This window comes from Grampus griseus (assembly GCF_964374135.1).
Source record: "Grampus griseus genome assembly, chromosome: 5".
Taxonomy (NCBI): Eukaryota; Metazoa; Chordata; class Mammalia; order Artiodactyla; family Delphinidae; genus Grampus; species Grampus griseus.
This window is the reverse complement of record NC_138998.1, coordinates 20,297,534-20,317,395: the sequence shown is the minus strand read 5'-3', so window position 1 is coordinate 20,317,395 and position 19,862 is coordinate 20,297,534. Positions and strand designations below refer to the sequence as shown.

Sequence of the window (19,862 nt, the reverse complement as noted above, 5' to 3'; positions counted from 1 at the left end):
GGCTCTAGGCGCGTGGGCTCAGTAGTTGTGGCATGTGGGCTCAGTAGTTGTGGCACGTGGGCTCAGTAGTTGTGGCTCGCGGCCTCTAGAGCGTAGGCTCAGTAGTTGTGGTGCACGGGCTTAGTTGCTTCACGCCATATGGGATCTTCCCAGACCAGGACTTGAACCCGTGTCCCCTGCATTGGCGGGTGGATTCTTAACCACTGCACCACTAAGGAAGTCCTGGCACCCCAATATTTAGAAGTCTTAGAGATTTGCAAGAATTAGCAAAGGAGACTGAGAAACAGTGAGAAACGAGGAAATACAGGAGAGGGTGGTGTCCAGGAAGCCAAGTGAGGGAGGTGTTTCAAGAAGGAAGGGATGATCAGATGTGTCAAATATTGATTATAGGCCAAGTCAGATAAGTGATCATTTGATTCAGTAACACAGAGGCTATTTGACGTAAGCAGTTGGGGTTGTGATGGTGGAGATAAAGATCTCTTTGGAGTGGGTTTGAAGGAGACAGTAGGAAGAAAGGAATTGGAGACAATGACTATATAGGATGAATAAAATGGTAATATGTATTCTGCAAATTTTTGACAGAGCAATTTGGGCTAGGGATTCATACTATTCTTTACAGCTCTATCTCACTTCTCTTAATCATTCCATAGCTTTCAATTCTATGAATGACCACGAAGTGTTTAAGATGGTTCTCTAAACAGGCCCTAACTCTCTGTTTTAGTAGCAAGAATGTCATTCATCCCTACCCTAACACACTAATACAGATGAAATGTTAAGTGGAAATCCAGAGACAGTGGGAGAGGCCAAGGCATTTTCAATAGTCTATATGGGGACAAGAGTAGACAGCAGCCTGGCTGCAGTGGGGATTTCATAAGGAAACCAGTAGAAAATAAAGGTTCCTAAACTGGTCTCTGAGAGCTCTGCTGCTTGGATTAGGACCAACAGTACACAGGCAAACATAGTCCTATGCCTCACAAGAGACACCCTTTCAGGCCATAGATACTTCTGTCAGTAATATATTTTTTCCAAAACATGTAAGCTTCCATAATTTGGCTGTGAAACCAATTATAGCTCTCCATTTCCTTTGTGCTAAAGAGTGAAAGTTTTTTCAGTTGTTGTTTGGGTACCAATCTCTGGGATGAACATCTGTGCTCTCTGATGCTATTCTCTATACTCTCAAAACAACTCATCCTATTTTGGAATGCTTTCTAGCTAAGAACCTCTTTTAGTTCCAAACTCTCTCTTATGAAGACAGGAGCTGTCTCTCCCCAACATCCCACATTGCACAGCTGTTTATGAGGCTTGTAATTAATGAAGATTTGCTAACAATCACACACCCAGTGATGTTCCGGGCTTGTTGAGAGAAGCAAGGGTGGGCAGCAGTCATTGGGCTGGGCCTTCAACTGTGCATTTTGCCAATGGGATGTAGATTAGCTATTATATTTTTTAGTAAGAGAATTTCTGGAAGCTCTACTTCCAGAAGAGTTCAGGCTATATTACTTGGGAAATATGGAATGATCTGAAATGTAGAAAAATTAAAGGGGAATTTTCTGAACAGAATTAGGTTTTGTTGCTGTTGTTGTTGTTAGGCCTATTTAAAGGGTAGTAATACTATATCCCCTACCAATTCTTCACAATTTCCCCATTTATTATCTGGGTTGACTGATTTCTATTTTCAATTGTTTATAAAACGATAGCTTCTGCAGCCAACCTCACTTTCTTTGTTCTGATGATGAGAGCTTGATCTAGTATGAAGGTTGAAAAGTCAAGTATCTGTAGGAGTCAAAGAAGGAACCAAGCACAGCAGCCCAGCATTAGAAGTCACTGGATAGGAAAAAAAAAAAAAAAAAAGAAAAGAAATCACTGGAGGGAGATGAGGACTGGGGTGGATTAGTGAGAGAATGCTCTGCTCTAGTCAGTTGCCATGTGAGAATGTGTGCCTGCTCTTAATACTCCTCAAGTGTTTCAAGAGAAGCTAGGAATCTGGATTTTAACATGACATCTTTCATCTTGGAAATGTTGGCAACAAACTCAAAGTTTTAAGAAAAGCGCTCTGTAACCCAATACGTTGCGGGCCAAAGCAAACACATCTGCAGGCTGGATCCAACCCCAGGCCATCAGTTTGTGACTTCTGATCCAGATGGATCAGTGGCTATGGCGATGATTTGGGACTGGTTCTTTTCAGACTTAAAAACAACTGGTTGCTAGTGATCTAAACGTTCTCACTTACAAGTTGTTCTCTTCGTTTCCTGTTTTTGTAACAAATCTTAAATCACATTAGTCTGATATTTGAAACCTGCTGGTTAAAAGTAGAGGGACCATACATCCAGGACTGCCCAGCACAGCACTGGCTTAGGCCTGTAGCCGTTAAAATTATTAATACTGTTCCTTTTCATTCCTGACATGTTCCAGTTAGGACAATAAATTATACGGATGCTTTAATTAAGAGTCTCTTTTATCCCCACTCCCCCATTTTTCACTTACTTTTATTTTTTATTTATTATTTTATAGCAAAAACTTTTATGTGTAGAATTAGCCAGCTGGACTCAGTTTAGATGACCCCAATTTTGCTGGCAACATCCTAAGCATCATACTCAGGAGCCAGTGGAACATATGCCTTCTTCTCTCCATCAGGCCTGATCAGAGTGTTGACTCTGGCCATGTCAATGTCATAGAGCTTCTTCACAGCCTATTCAGTTTGGTGTTTGTTGGCCTTGACATCCACAATGAACACCGGTGTGTTGTTGTCTTCTATTTTCTTCATGGCTTACTCGGTGGTGAGGGGGAACTTGGTGATGGCATAGTGGTCAAGCTTGTTTCTCCTAGGGGCGCTCTTCCGAGGATATTTGGGCTGCCTCCTGAGCTGCAGTGCTTTGCGCCGTCCGAAGATGTGTGACGTCTGGATCTCCTTTTTTTTCGTGGCCGTGGACGCTGCCTTTCAACACTGCTTTCTTGGCCTTCAAAGCCTTTGTTTTGGCTTGGGCTTTCAGAGGAGCAGGGGCTTCCTTCTTCGCCTTCGGCGCATCTTTGTGAAAAGGGGTCACTTATTATTTATTTATTTATTTAATTGTTATTGAAGTACAGTTAATTTACAATGTTGTGTTAGTTTCAAGTATACAGCAAAGTGATTCGGTCAGATTCTTTTCCATTATAGGTTATTACAAGATACTGAGTATAGTTCTCTGTGGTATACAGTGGGTCCTTGCTGTTTACCTACTTTATATATAGTAGTATGTGTACATACATATGCATTCTGTGTGTATATATTATATATATATATATATTTTAACAGCTTTGTTGGAGTATAATTGCTTTACAATGGTGTGTTAGTTTCTGCTTTATAACAAAGTGAATCAGTTATACATATACATATGTCCCCATATCTCTTCTCTTTTGTGTCTCCCTCCCTGCCACCTTCCCTATCCCACCCCTCTAGGTGGTCACAAAGCACTGAGCTGATCTCCCCGTGCTATGTGGCTGCTTCCCACTAGCTATCTATTTTATGTTTGGTAGTGTATATCTGTCCATGCCACTCTCTCACTTCGTCCCAGCTTACCCTTCCCCTCCCTGTGTCCTCAAGTCCATTCTCTACATCTGCATCTTTATTCCTGTCCTGCCTCTAGGTTCTTCAGAACCTTTTATTCCTTTTTATTTTAGATTCCATTATATATGTGTTAGCATACAGTATTTGTTTTTCTCTTTCTGACTTACTTCACTCTGTATGACAGACTCTAGGTCCATCCACCTCACTACAAATAACTCAATTTCGTTTCTTCTTATGGCTGAGTAATATTCCATTGGATATATGTGCCACATCTTCTTTATCCATTCATCTGTTGATGGACACTTAGGTTGCTTCCATGTCCTGGCTATTGTAAATAGAGCTGCAATGAATATTTTGGTACATGACTCTTTTTGAATTATGGTTTTCTCAGGGTATATGCCCAGTAGTGGGATTGCTGGGTCGTATGGTAGTTCTAGTTTTAGTTTTTTAAGGAACCTCCATACTGTTCTCCATAGTGGCTGTACCAATTTACATTACCACCAACAGAGCAAGAGGGTTCCCTTTTCTCCACACCCTCTCCAGTATTTATTGTTTCTAGATTTTTTGATGATGGCCATTCTGACCAGTGTGAGATGATATCTCATTGTAGTTTTGGTTTGCATTTCTCTAATGATTAATGATGTTGAGCATTCTTTCATGTGTTTGTTGGCAATCTGTATATCTTCTTTGGAGAAATGTCGATTTAGGTCTTCTGCCCATTTTTGGATTGGGTTGTTTGTTTAATTGATGTTGAGCTGCATGAGCTGCTTGTAAATTTTGGAGATTAATCCTTTGTCAGTTGCTTCATTTGTAAATACTTTCTCCCATTCTGAGGGTTGTCTTTTTGTCTTATTTATGGTTTCCTTTGCTGTGTAAAAGCTTTTAAGTTTCATTAGGTCCCATTTGTTTATTTTTGTTTTTATTTCCATTTCTCTAGGAGGTGGGTCAAAAAGGATCTTGCTGTCCAAGAATGTTCTGCCTATGTTTTCCTCTAAGAGTTTTATACTGTCTGGCCTAACATTTAGGTCTTTAATCCATTTTGAGCTTATTTTTGTGTATGGTGTTAGGGAGTGTTCTAATTTCATTCTTTTACATGTAGCTGTCCAGTTTTCCCAGCACCACTTATTGAAGAGGCAGTCTTTTCTCCACTGTATATTCTTGCCTTGTTTATCAAAGATTAGGTGACCATATGTGCGTGGGTTTATCTTTGGGCTTTCTAACCTGTTCCATTGATCTATATTTCTGTTTTTGCACCAGTACCATACTCTCTTGATTACTGTAGCTTTGTAGTATAGTCTGAAGTCAGGGAGCCTGATTCCTCCAGCTCCAATTTTCTTCCTCAAGATTGCTTTAGCTGTTCAGGGCCTTTTGTGTTTCCATACAAATTGTGAGATTTTTTGTTCTAGTTCTACGAAAAATGCCAGTGGTAGTTTGATAGAGATTGCATTGAATCTGTAGATTGCTTTGGGTAGTACAGTCATTTTCACAATGTTGATTCTTCCAATCCAAGAGCATGGTATATCTCTCCATCTGTTTGTATCATCTTTAGTTTCTTTCATCAGTGTCTTATAATTTTCTGCATACAGATCTTTTGTCTCCTTAGGTAGGTTTATTCCTAGATATTTTATTCTTTTTGTTGCAGTGGTAAATGGGAGAGTTTCCATAATTTCTCTTTCATATTTTTCATCATTAGTGTATAGGAATGCAAAAGATTTCTGTGCATTAAATTTGAATCTTGCTACTTTACCAAATTCGTTGATTAGCTCTAGTAGTTTTCTGGTAGCATCTTTAGGCTTCTCTGTGTATAGTATCAGGTCATGTCAAACAGTGACAGCTTTACTTTTTCTTTTCCAATTTGGATTCCTTTTATTTCTTTTTCTTCTGTGATTGCTGTGGCTAAAACTTCCAAAACTATGTTGAATAATAGTGGTGAGAGTGGGCAACCTTGTCTTGTTCCTGATCTTAGTGGAAATGGTTTCAGTTTTTCACCATTGAGGACGATGTTGGCTGTGGGTTTGTCATATATGGCCTTTATTATGTTGAGGAAAGTTCCCTCTATGCCTACTTTCTGCAGGGTTTTTACCAAAAATGGATGTTGAATTTTGTTGCAAGCTTTCTTTGCATCTATTGAGATGATCATATGATTTTTCTCCGTTAATTTGTTAATATGGTGTATAACATTGATTTGCGTATATTGAAGAATCCTTGCATTCCTGGGATAAATCCCACTTTATCATGGTGTATGATCCTTTTAATGTGCTGTTTTGGATTCTCTTTGCTAGTATTTTGTTGAAGATTTTTGCATCTATGTTCATCTGTGATATTGGCCTGTAGTTTTCTTTCTTTGTGTCATCTTTGTCTGGTTTTGGTATCCGGGTGATGGTGGCCTCATAGAATGAGTTTGGGAGTGTTCCTCCCTCTGCCATATTTTGGAAGAGTTTGAGAAGGATAGGTATTAGCTCTTCTCTAAATGTTTGATAGGATTTTCCTGTTAAGCCATCTGGTCCTGGGTTTTTGTTTGTTGGAATATTTTTAATCACAGTTTCAATTTCAGTGCTTGTGATCTGTCTGTTCATATTTTCTATTTCTTCCTGGTTCAGTCTCGGAAGGTTGTGCATTTCTAAGAATTTGTCCATTTCTTCTAGGTTGTCCATTTTATTGGCATATAGTTGCTTGTAGTAATCTCTAATCATCCTTTGTATTTCTGCAGTGTCAGTTGTTACTTCTCCTTTTTCATTTCTAATTCTATAGATTTGAGTTTTCTCCCTTTTTTTCTTGATGAGTCTGGCTAATGGTTTATCAATTTTTTTTATCTTCTCAAAGAACCAGCTTTTAGTTTTATTGATCCTTGCTATTGTCTCCTTCATTTCTTTTTCATTTATTTCTGATCTGATTTTTATGATTTCTTTCCTTCTGCTAAGTTTGGGGTTTTTTTGTTCTTCTTTCTCTGTAATTGCTTTAGTTGTAGGATTTGGTTGTTTATTTGAGATGTTTCTTGTTTCTTAAGGTAGGACTGTATTGCTATAAAATTCCCTCCTAGAACTGCTTTCGCTGCATCCCATAGGTTTTAGGTCGTCGTGTTTGCATTGTCATTTGTTTCTAGGTATTTTTTGATTTCCTCTGTGGTATCTTCAGTTATCTCTTGGTTATTAAGTAGTGTATTGTTTAACCTCCATGTGTTTGTACTTTTTACACATTTTTTTCCTGTAATTGATATCTAGTCTCATAGTGTTGTTGTCGGAAAAGATACTTGATATGATTTCAATTTTCTTAAATTTACCAAGGCTTGATTTGACCCAAGATATGATCTATCCTGGAGAATGTTCCATGAGCACTTGAGAAGAATGTGTATTCTGTTGTTTTTGGATGGAATGTCCTATAAATATCAATTAAGTCCATCTTGTTTAATGTATCATTTAAAGCTTGTGTTTCCTTATTTATTTTCATTTTGGATGATCTGTCCATTGGTGAAAGTGGGGTGTTAAAAGTCCCCTACTATGGTTGTGTAACTGTCGATTTCCCCTTTTATGGCTGTTAGTATTTGCCTTATGTAGTGAGGTGCTCCTATGTTGGGTGCATAAATATTTCAATTGTTATATCTTCTTCTTGGATTGATCCCTTGATCATTATGTAATGTCCTTCTTTGTCTCTTGTAATAGTCTTTATTTTAAAGTCTATTTTGTCTGATATGAGAATTGCTACTCCAGCTTTCTTTTGATTTCCATTTGCATGGAATATCTTTTTCTATCCCCTCACTTTCAATCTGTATGTGTCCCTAGGTCTGAAGTGGGTCTCTTGTAGACAGCATATATATGGGTCTTGTTTTTGTATCCATTCAGCCAGTCTATGTCTTTTGGTTGGAGCATTTAATCTATTTACATTTAAGGTAATTATCTATATGTATGTTCCTATTACCATTTTCTTAACTGTTTCGGGTTTGTTTTTGTAGGTCTTTTCCTTCTTTTTTGTTTCCTGCCTAGAGAAGTTCCTTTAGCATTTGTTGTAACGCTGGTTTGGTGGTTCTGAATTCTCTTAACTTTTGCTTGTCTGTAAAGGTTTTAATTTCTCCATCAAATCTGAATGAGGTCCTTGCTGGTTAGAGTAATCTTGGTTGTAGGTTTTTCTCCTTCATCACTTTAAATATGTCCTGCCACTCCCTTCTGGCTTGCAGATTTTCTGCTGAAAGATCAGCTGTTAACCTTATGGGGATTCCCTTGTGTGTTATTTGTTTTTTTTCCCTTGCTGCTTTTAATATTTTTTCTTTTTATTTAATTTTTGATAGTTTGATTAATATGTGTCTTGGCGTGTTTCACCTTGGATTTATCCTGTATGGGACTCTCTGCCCTTCCCGGATTGATTGACTATTTCCTTTCCCATATTAGGAAAGTTTTCAACTATAATCTCTTAAAATATTTTCTCAGTCCCTTTCTTTTTCTCTTCTTCTTCTGGGACCCCTACAATTCGAATGTTGGTGCATATATTGTTGTCCCAGAGGTCTCTCAGACCACCCTCAATTCTTTTTTCTTTATTCTGCTCTGCAGTAGTTATTTCCATTATTTTATCATCCAGATCAGTTATCTGTTCTTCTGCCTCAGGTATTCTGCTATTGATCCCTCTAGAGAATTTTTAATTTCATTTATTGTGTTGTTCATCACTGTTTGTTTGCTCTTTAGTTCTTCTAGGTCCTTATTAAACATTTCTTATATTTTCTCCATTCTATTTCCAAGATTTTGGATCATCTTTACTATCATTATTCTGAATTCTTTTTCAGGTAGACTGCCTATTTCCTCCTCATTTGTTAGGTCTGGTGGCTTTTTACCTTGCTCCTTCATCTGCTGTGTGTTTCTCTGTCTTCTCATTTTGCTTAACTTACTGCGTTTGGGGTCTCCTTTTCGCAGCTTGCAGTTTCGTAGTTCCAGTTGTTTTTGGTGTCTGTCCCCAGTGGCTAAGGTTTGTTCAGTGGGTTGTGTAGGCTTCCTGGTGGAGGGGCCTAGTGCCTGTGTTCTGGTGGATGAGGCTGGATCTTGTCTTTCTGGTGGGCAGGTCCACGTCTGGTGGTGTGTTTTGGGGTGTCTGTGGCCTTATTATAATTTTATGTAGCCTCTCTGCTAATAGATGGATTTGTGTTCCTGTCTTGCTAGTTGTTTGGCGTAGGGTGTCCAGCACTGTAGCTTCCTGGTTGTTGAGTGGAACTGGGTCTTAGTGTTGAGATGGAGATCTCTGAGAGATTTTCTCCACTTGATATTATGTGGAGGTGGGAGGTCTCTTGTGGACCAGTGTCATGAACTTGGCTCTCCCACTTCAGAGGCACAGCCCTGACACCTGGCTGGAGCACCAAGAGCCTGTCATCCATATGGCTCAGAATAAAAGGGAGAAAAAAATGAAAGAAAGAAAGAAGAAAATAAAATAAAATAAAATAAAATAAAATAATTAAAATAAAAAATGATTATTAAAAATTTTTTTGAAAAGTAATAAAAAAAGAAAGAGAGAGCAACCAAACCAAAAAACAAATCCATCAATTACAAGTGCTAAGAACTATACTAAAAAACAAAACAAAAACAAAAAACGGACAGACAGAACCCTAGGACAAATGGTAAAAGCAAAGCTATACAGACAAAATCACATACAGAAGCATACACATACACACTCACAACAAGAGAGAAAGGGAAAAAATATATATATCATTGTTCTTGAAGTCCACCTCCTCTATTGGGGATGACTGGTTGTCTATTCATATATTCCACAGATGCAGGGTACATCAAGTTGATTGTGGAGCTTTAATCCGCTGCTCCTGAGGCTGCTGGGAGAAATTTCCCTTTCTCTGTTTGCACAGCTCCTGGGGTTCAGCTTTGGATTTGGACCCGCCTCTGCGTGTAGGTCACCTGAGGGCGTCTGTTCTTAGCTCAGACTGGACAGGGTTAAAGGAGCAGCTGATTTGGGGGCTCTGACTCACTCAGGCCGGGGGGAGGGAGGGGTATGGAGTCCAGGGCGAGCCTGCGGCAGCAGAGGACACCCTAACGTTGCTCTAGCCTGAGGCTCACTGTGTGTTCTCCTGGGGAAGTTGTCCCTGGATCACAGGACCCTGGCAGTGGGGGTCTTAACAGGCTCCCAGGAGGGGAGGTGTGAATAGTGACCTGTGCTCGCACACAGGCTTCTTGGTGGCGGCAGCAGCAGCCTTAGCGTCTCATGCCCGTGTCTGGGGTCCTCGCTGCTAGCCGCGGCTCGCGCCCATCTCTGGAGCTCCTTTATGCGGCACTCTTACTTTCCTCTCCTTGCGCACGAGGAAGCAAAGAGGCAAGAATAAGTCTCTTGCCTCTTAGGCAGCTCCAGACTTTCCCGGACTCCCTCCCGGCTAGCTGTGGCGCACTAGCCCCCTTCAGGCTGTGTTTACGCAGCCAACCCCAGTCCTCTCCCTGGGATCTGACCCGCGAAGCCCGAGCCTCAGCTCCCAGCCCCGCCCACCCCGGCGGGTGAGCAGACAAGCCTCTCGGGCTGGTGAGTGCTGGTCCGCACGGATCCTCTGTGCGGGAATCTCTCCGCTTTGCCCTCCGCACCCCTGTTGCTGCGCTCTCCTCCGTGTCTCCGAAGCTTCCCCCCTCCGCCACCCGCAGTCACCGCCGGCGAAGGGCCTTCCCAGTGTGTGGCAACCTTTCCTCTTTCACAGCTCCCTCCCACTGGTGCAGGTACCGTCCCTATTCTTTTGTCTCTGTTTTTTCTTTTTTCTTTTGCCCTACCCAGGAACGTGGGGAGTTTCTTGCCTTTGGGGAGGTCTGAGGTCTTCTGCCAGCGTTCAGTAGGTGTTCTGTAGGAGTTGTTCCACACGTAGATGTATTTCTGATGTATCTGTGGGGAGGAAGGTGATCTCCACGTCTTACTCTTCCGCCATCTTGAAGCTCCTCCGGTCACTTATTTTTAAATTTGTTTCTTTTAAAAAAAGCTCTCATGGAACATTTAAAATATTTAAAAAACTGATAAATGCCATAAACATCTATGTAGCCATCATCCAGTTTCAGCAACTATCAACTAACCACCAATAATGTTTCTTCTATACCCTCAGCCACTCCTCAACTCCTGTATTATTTTGAAAGAAATCCCAGATTCCATATTATTTTATCCATAATTTTTATACCCTTTGAATCAATATTATTTAAGTACCAACCTCCCACTAAACATTTGCATTTTAACTCATTATGTTTCAAATTTCTTATCTCCCCCAATACCTTGACTTCTTTGTAGCCTTTCCTTTCTCACTGTCTGCCATTAGTCTGTCATTCTGTTCCTGAGTCCTTGTATTGAGGGACTTCATCAGTATTTCTCAAGAACTTTTCAGGAGTCATTGAATATTTGTTGCTGCTGAGGGAGATAGCCAATATTTCTGTCTAAAAACAAATTATTATATTTATTATTAAAAATAAAAGATAATATTTTGAACTTTGTTTTTCTAGTGTGTCAACTGCATCTGTCTTTTCAGATATTGATTTGTCCATTGGTTTGCCCTTTGAATTATTTTTGGTGAATTTATCTCATTGCTTTGTTACACAATTGGAAGAGTGTTGGCAGATTCCAGTTCTCTGAAGACTTCTGTTGTCTATTGTGGACTAATCCTGGGGTCTAATTTCAAGGTTCATTTGACATTTTGGTGGAAAATGTGTATTCTGGTAACTATGTCCTTTGAAAAACTTTGTGAGTTACAAATGATCAGAGAGAGAGAGAGAGAGAGAGAGTGACAGAAGACATGACTGTTAAACTTTGATAAATTTATTAAGGACTCAAGATACTTTTTATGTTAGAATTTTCTTCATAGTTTAAAATATTTAGATTAATGCCTATGAATGCACATTATATAATACATATATATAATTTGATAATACAAATAATTGATTCCTCAAATAAGCTAGTTTTGTTAGTTTGTATTTTATCTATTTGGGAAACTTGAATAAAAAGTATTACACTTTTACTCCCTTTTGAGTTTCTCTGCATTGTATTTATATTTTTCTTAGTTTATTTTTTTTTTTTTGGCTGTGTTGGGCCTTTATTGCTGCGCGTTGGCTTTCTCTAGTTGCGGCGAGCGGGGCTACTCTTCCTTGTGGTGTGTGGGCTTCTCGTCGAGGTGGCTTCTCTTGTTGCAGAGCACAGGCTCTAGGTGTGCGGGATTCAGTAGTTGTGGCTCCCGGGCTCTAGACCACAGGCTCAGTAGTTGTGGTGCACGGGCTTAGTTGCTCCACGGCATGTGGGATCTTCCCGGACCAGGGATCGAACCCATGTCCCCTGCACCGGTGGGTGGATTCTTAACCACTGTGCCACCAGGGAAGCCCTGTATTTTTCTTCTCTATGATTTTTTTTCCATAACTTATATTAAGATTTTCTTTTTGAGTATTACATTGTTTTTTCTTTTCTTCATATGTTGGTAATCCCCATCTGCATTCTTTCCCATTATTCAATCTTCACATAGATCCAACTTCAATATTTTCTAAATTCATATACTATGCGTGGATTAATAATGAGGACTACTCTTTACCCATTTCATACTCAACCAAATGATTAAATGTATTTTTAAGGAGCATATACTTTTCATACTAGGTTGAAAGTTCCTGGAGACCAGAATCTCAACCTTTTATATCAGTATCAATGTATCAACCTTTTGTGCCTATATCAATGTATCAACTTAAAATTAAATATGGTAGACTCTCCAAATATTTGTTGACTTAAAATCTAGTTAGGAAAAATCATGTTTTGCTACATGTTTCATGTACTTGCTGACTATAATATAAATAAATTCATCCGTGTTATGGTCTTATGCATTATAAATATTTAAGACATCAGCAACATTAATGGACTTCTAAATAAAGCATAGAAAAGTTTAGCCACAATTCCACTATTCAATTCCAATTTTTAAATTTTTAAAATTTAAAAATTTAAAAAATAAATTGAAGATAATTGATTTACAATGTTGTGTTAGTTTCTGGTGTACAGCAAAGTGATTCAGTTATATATATATATTCTTTTTCAGATTCTTTTCCATTATAGTTTATTACTATATTGAATATAGTTCCCTGTGCTATATAGTAGGACCTTGTTGTTTATCTATTTTATGCATAGTAGTTTGTATCTGCTATACCCAAACTCCTAACTTATCCCTACCCCTCCTTTCCCTTTTGGTAAGTTTATTTTATACGTAAGCGAGTCTGTTTCTGTTTTGGAAAGAAGTTCATTTGTAACACTTTTTTGGATTCCACATATAAGTGATATCATATGATATTTATCTTTCTCTGTCTGACTTATTTCACTTAGTATGATAATCTCTAACTCCATCCATGTTGCTGCAAACGGCATCATTTCATTCTTTTTTTTATGGCTGAGTACTATTCCATTGTATATATATGCCACAACTTGTTTATTCATTCATCTATATACGGGCACTTAGGTTGCTTCCACGTCTTGGCTATTATAAATAGTGTTGCTGTGAACATTGGGGTGCATGTATCTTTTTGAATTCAAGTTTTCTCCAGATATATGTAAGGGCAAATAATTTCTACACTGCTATAATTAGTACCATAGATACTTTGTTTTAAAGGTCAACTTTATTAAGGTATAATTCACATACAATAAAATGTACCCATTTTTAGTGTACATTTTGGAAAAGTTTCAAAAAGTTTTCTTTTTCAAAAGAAAATTCTCAATATAATTTTGCAATGTTTTTTGGTCTTAATAATCTTTACAGTTTGATTATATATACATATATTTAATTGAAAAAAGCTGTTAAAAGGTAAAAAATACTACTCTTTTTCTAGCTATTGATACAAGTTTCCAGTCTTACTCTATGTACAATTTTTCTGGCTAAGACTGGCCCTGGGTAAAATTTGGAAACAAGCAAAGATTTTGCTTTAAATTTCCTCTTGGAGTCCATTTCTGCTTCCTCCTCATTCCAAGGAGCCCTGTCATTACAAGCCGCACCTCTACCTCAGTTGTTTATCACTTTGGGACAAAAGTATTTTACACTTTAGACTCCTGATTTTGTATTTAATGTGCTAATGCCTTTAGTGGTAGAGATTTTCAGTCAAATATATAAATGTCCCTTAATCATGTGTTGTTTGAAGACTTATTCCTTCTATAAAGTTACCTCTGACAGTACATTTGGTCATTTCTAGATTCTCTGTTTCAGGTATCTAATTCCTATCCTGCAAGGAGTGCATGAAAGGACAAAGCATCATGAGTGAGTGTGTGTGTGTGTGTGTGTGTGTGTGTGTACCAACATGTGTTTTATTGCCTTGGAAAGAAGTGGTATCCTTCTCCAATATCTTGTGTAGGATGAGTTGGAGAGTTTTCTAGTTTTCAAACTTTTGTAAATTCTCTAGTCCTGACATATCCTGTTCTTTGCCTGACTGGGTAGACAAAGTGTAAGCTTGAAGGGCTACGCTGGCAGAATGACCTTTCATTCTCCCAGGTGGATTGAATCAGATACTGCTTTCCTCAAACACTCAATCACAATTCTTAGTCACAGACTAGGTCACAGGCAAGCAGTCAGCCTCAGGGTATGGTCATGTTCAAGTTCAGCTCATTAGTACCAGCCCAGGCTAGTCTTTTGTTTCTGTACTCATAGTTCTGTTAGGAAAGTGCAGGATTTAGGCTACTTTGAAAAATTTAATCCCCCCTTCCCAAGTTTTTGCCTGTGGAACAGCTAGAGAGGGATGGACTTCGGAATAAAACAGACCCATCTGTGTGTGTATATATTTCCTCCCTCCCTTCTTCCCTTCCTTCCTTCTTTCCTTCCTTTTTTCCCTTTCTTGTTTACTGTTTCATTTGTTTATTATTCAAAAGAGATAAAAGAGCATGGTACAATTTCAAACAAATTTAAGAGTATGTGATGGAAAGTAAGCAGTCCCTCTATCTCAAGTCTCTAAACTCCTTTCCTAAAGGCAGCCACACTTAGCATTTTCTTATGCGTCCCTCCATAAAATTTCAGTTCATAATCAAACACATATTTGTATTTATACCCTTTAATTTATATCCTGTTAAAAAGCTCAGATGTACCTGGCTTATTTTCACTTGAAACGTGTCCAGAATATTGTTTCAAAACAGCACTTACAGATCTACCACATTCTTTCTAAAGACCATGTTTGGCTACATAGTGTTCTATTGTATTGTACATACTTTGTTGAACCAGTCTCCTGTGGAGGGAACTTAAGTTATTTCTAGTCAAAAAATTCTTTTTGGTTATTAAGGATGATACCACAGTGAGTATTCATAGAGATACATGAGGATAATTATTGGAGACATTCCTGAAGTAGGTTGCTATGTCTAACATTAAACTTTTAATAGTTATTGCCAAATTGTCCTTCAATGAAGTTTCATCAACTTATCCTCCCAGTAACAACATTTGAAAATGCTTGGTTTCAGACTATTAGTATCAAACTTTTCCAACTTTGCCTACAAATTCATTTTTCTTCAATAAATAAGAAGCACTTTCTCTTCCTTTCTCCATTCTCCTGCCACCTTTAATTGTCTTATTTTTAATCACAGAATAAGATATTGAAGGTTATAACTTTTTAGAGTTAAGCATAAATTCCAAATGTTGACTATGCAGTCATTCCTTATAAGGAAGAAAGAGGTGTTTCTCTGGGCCTACATTCAATTTCCATGCTTCAGTCCCTCTTTGCTTTAACTCTGCCCACATGCTGGTTAGGTGGCAGTGTTAATTGGGCATTCGGCTTTTTGAATCTCATGTAGAGTGCACATCCAACTAGTTTACCACAAAATTTAAAACAAAAATGAAGAGAATGAACACAGCCATTAGAGTTGTTGTGAATCATTTGAGTTAAATGTAAATGCAGAAAGAAAATAGGAAAACTACCATTAAGTGCACCTTGCCCTTCTCAGTGGAATACAGTACAGATTTACAATGTTAATTATTTCCACCATCTATCTGTTTAAAAGCTGTGAGATTGCAATATGAATATGTCAGGTATTTAAATACTAATTTTACTTAAAAAAATCTGTACTTTTTATTAAAATATCATTATGCATATTTTAAAGTTAAAACTCTGTGCTATGTAAATGTAGAGTAAAATTCCCATTTATCGTCCACTGAATGTGAGGGAAATTGGATTTGTCAGGAAGCTGATTGATATCTCGAAGTGTTTTGTTTTCAGTGACTGGCACTGCCGAGCTACAACCATCTATCATCTAACAGGTAATTAGTCAGATTTCTCATCATGAGCCTTCAATCCTGCTGTTTTATTGTTGAAATACCACAAACCAGTAGGCAATCTGAATGCAGATAAAGTTCTCTGTCATGGTCTTAAGGACAAAGACAACATTTTGCAATTCAGCAGTAGTGAGTTTGAATAAAAGTCACTGAAATGTAAGTTTGGGTCTTATAAGAAAATAAACGTAATAAAAAATATAACTTGATACCCTACTTGTCCTCTAAAGTGACAACTGAGAAACTGGCTATTTACAAAGCCCCTTAATGTTCTAACATGAACTTACTTTATTATAATATTTTATAAGTAGAAAGTTAAGTGGAAGAACATTGATCACATGAAAAATAAAGTTAGATAAAATAGATGAACCAGGTCCTGAATAGCTTTCATCCATTTTCTAAAATACTTTAGATGGTGGATAAAAATAATCTGTAATTAATAGTAGCTAATCATATGAAAAGTTTACTCCTTTTAAAATATTTTATAAGGGAGTTTAGAAATTAAAATAACTGGAAACTCTAAAGATGAATTATTTGATCACTCTTACATGTGCTTTGTACTAAACAAGCTTGCTTCTGAAATTGTTGCTAAGACACTTCTCGGGCCTTCTATGGTTTATAGGTTTCAGACAATTGATTCACATTTTTGGATCCCAAGAAGGTTGGTAACTTTATACCATTGAATATTATTTTCTTGTCTTAATTCAAAATTGTTTATCATCTTTCAGAAAAATGGATCTCAAAATATTTCAGCTTTCCAAAAAGTCACAGATACCATAGTCATTACTTCTTAATGAAGTGTACATATAATGTGTCTTCTTTCAAACATTTTGTGTGGAAATGAATATATTTACATGCTTTCTCAAACGTTGGTTAAATAATAATTTTCTTTATGCCACAAAGTAATGTATATGCAGCATGTGTACATTAAAATTTATTAGATAAGCAATGTTTTAATTCAATTACATAGTCATATTTTCTGGTAAATAATAGATTTTACCACAGAGCAAATTTTTACATAATTGAGTTTGATTTTAAAATATAAACTAAACTTTAGTTTTGTATGCAGATTAAACACATACTTTACAAACATAGTATATAATGTGGACATTCCTATGCAATATGTAGAATATAATATCGCATATTATCAAGTTGTTTAGACATTTAAAATATGGCACTATAATTTTTCTTGTATTATCTTTATTAAAAATACAGCAATTTATACACATATCTTTGTGTTTCCTTAAATAGCATAAGCTTTGGTTCTACCATGAATATTTCATAAAACCTTTTCATATGAAAACAAATACCAATTTATTATAAATCATGATTTCTTTCAATATCTTAATGCAATGTAAAAAAATACTCTTGTAGGTATTATCACACGAGAATAAAAAGTTGAGAGTAATTATCATTAAATAAGTAATTTTTTTTTTTTTTAAATGAGGGAAATAGTGGGTTTGTTTCTTTGGAATCATGATTTTGGCCCACGGGCCCAGCCGCTCTGTGGCATGTGGGATCCTCCCAGACCAGGGCATGAACCCATGTCCCCTGCATCGGCAGGCGGACTCTCAACCACTGCGCCACCAGGGAAGCCCCAGTAATTTTTTTTTTTAAGATTTTTTTTTTGATGTGGATCATTTTTTTAAATTAATTTATTTATTTTTATATTTATTTTTGGCTGTGTTGGGTCTTCGTTTCTGTGTGCGGGCTTTCTCTAGTTGCGGCAAGCGGGTACCACTCTTCATCACGGTGCACGGGCCTCTCACTATCATGGCCTCTCTTGTTGCGGAGCACAGGCTCCAGATGCGCAGGTTCGGTAGCTGTGGCTCACGGGCCCAGTTGCTCTGCGGCATGTGGGATCTTCCCAGACCAGGGCTCGAACCCATGTCCCCTGCATTGGCAGGCAGATTCTCAACCATTGCACTACCAGGGAAGCCCTAAATAAGTAATCTTGTTAGACAGATAAATAGAATATTACATACACTGTTGCTCAATATAGATCTGTATTATCACACAAAATGCAGAGTTACTAGTTCCCAGAGAATTTTATTTAAATATTTTTATGCAACACTGAATAAACACAAACTGAAAACTTAAGTCAAACTTCTAGGTTCTTACAGGCATCCAAATGGAGCACACACACCCTGTTGGGGGAAGAGCATGTAGTTAGGGTTCTAATAAATGCAAAAATGCAAGAGTAAGAGCATACCTGATGGTTCCTGGAATAGCAAGGAGGTCAGGTAACTGGAGGAGAGTGAGCCAGGAAAGACTAGTAGGAGATGAGTTCAGAAGTGGGGTGATTTTGTAGGCAGGGCTTGTAGCTGTCGTGAGAACTTTGGTTTTGCCTCTGAATGAGGCGGAGCCACTGCAGGGTTTCAAGTAGAAGAGTGACATGGTCTGCTCTATGTTTTGGTTTTTTCGTGTTTTTTTTTTTTTTTTTTTTTTTTTTTTGCGGTACGTGGGCCTCTCACTGTTGTGGCCTCTCCCGTTGCGGAGCACAGGATCCGGACGCACAGGCTCAGTGGCCATGGCTCACGGGCCCAGCCGCTCCGGGGCATGTGGGATCCTCCTGGACCGGGGCACGAACCCGCGTCCCCTGCATAGGCAGGCAGACTCCCAACCACTGCGCCACCAGGGAAGCCCCTGCTCTATGTTTTAATAGAATCTTGCTGCTGCTGTGTGGAAAACAGACTGAAAGGACAAAGGTGGAAGCAGGAAAATCGGTTTGTCAAATAGGAATTAAAGGTTCGGGGTAGCTCAAGGAGACTTTAAATTCATTAGTAGTAATAGTTAACGTCTTTCGGGAATGCAGAACTACTTGGGTATATGCTTCAGTTTCTTGGTACCAAAATAGTGTTTATTCCTACCTTCTTTATCACTCTTGAACCTACGTAAATTCTTACTTGAAAAGCCTTCTTCGACATAAGTTAGAAAAATAATACTTAAGGATACTAATTTAGATCAGACACTATGAAACCAATATATCCCACACTTTTTTTTTTGCGGTACGCGGCCTCTCACCGTTGTGGCCTCTCCCGTTGCGGAGCCCAGGCTCCAGACGCGCAGGCCCAGTGGCCATGGCCCATGGGCCTAGCCGCTCCGCGGCATGTGGGATCTTCCCGGACCGGGACACGAACCCGCGTCCCCTGCATCGGCAGGCGGACTCTCAACCACTGCGCCACCAGGGAAGCCCTATCCCACACTTTTAATGCAATTTTAGTGCAAGAAAATTTCATTAAAACAAAATTTGTCATGGTTGGGCTTTAGCCTATATAAAGTATTGTGGTATCACTTATCGCCCACTCACAAATTTGGATTCATAATACCTGCCTAAGGTATAAAGAATTTTCACAAACTGAGTTTTGGATTTTACTCCAATATGCTCTATTATGCTAGTATTTTAAGTATCTTGTGAAGGGAAATACTAATTCAATCAAAGTATACTCTACTGCTTCAAAAACTTGCCCATGCAAATATCCTTGATTATTAATTCATTGAATCATAAATAAAATATAAGTTAAATTAATTTTGACTTTGCATTTGGTTTCATCTTAAGGCCACGTTCTGCCCTTTTGCATACCAGCTGATGTTTCTGGAAAAAGGTTTGCAGCTGTTTCCATAGCCAGTGCTATAATGACTCACCTGCCAGACCTGTGCTGTGCTCCTTGTGAAAGCCCCATGGCAGGATATTGATTTCTTTAAAGGCTATTAACATGCTCAGGGGTGGGGGTGTAAAGGATAAAGCAGAGGGAGACGGGAAGAAGAAACCTTAGAAACGTTCAGATAGGTCTTCAAAATGGGAATACATCGAGCAGTTAATCTGCTAGTTATCTGACCTCTACACCTTTGTAGAATGAAAAATCGCTTTGTAGCAAAGTTTCTATGAAATCTGGCATCTCTGCTTCAGGCTAGAACTACTAGGCGCTGTTTCTCACTACCATTTTCCATCCAGTGAGATTTTTTTTGTAGTAAAATGCCTCATGAATGTCCTTACATTTGGCAAAGAAGACGGTTAGAGCTTGTTTTAGCACATGGACATGATACAGTATGGTTACCATCTCTCATTTCTAAATTGATTAATTAGGTGAGCACTTATTTAATGTGAATGCTAAG

General features: G+C 38.3%; 1 pseudogene across 1 annotated transcript; it reads right to left on the bottom strand.

Annotated features, from left to right (window-relative positions):
- Positions 1 to 2,551: 2,551 nt before the first annotated feature.
- Positions 2,552 to 19,464, bottom strand: LOC309822691 (large ribosomal subunit protein uL23-like; annotated as a pseudogene). Its single transcript has 2 exons — positions 19,392 to 19,464; positions 2,552 to 3,025 (listed from the first exon to the last, which is right to left on the bottom strand). The product of its transcript is annotated as a large ribosomal subunit protein uL23-like (transcript).
- Between the last annotated feature and the right edge of the window lie 398 nt (positions 19,465 to 19,862).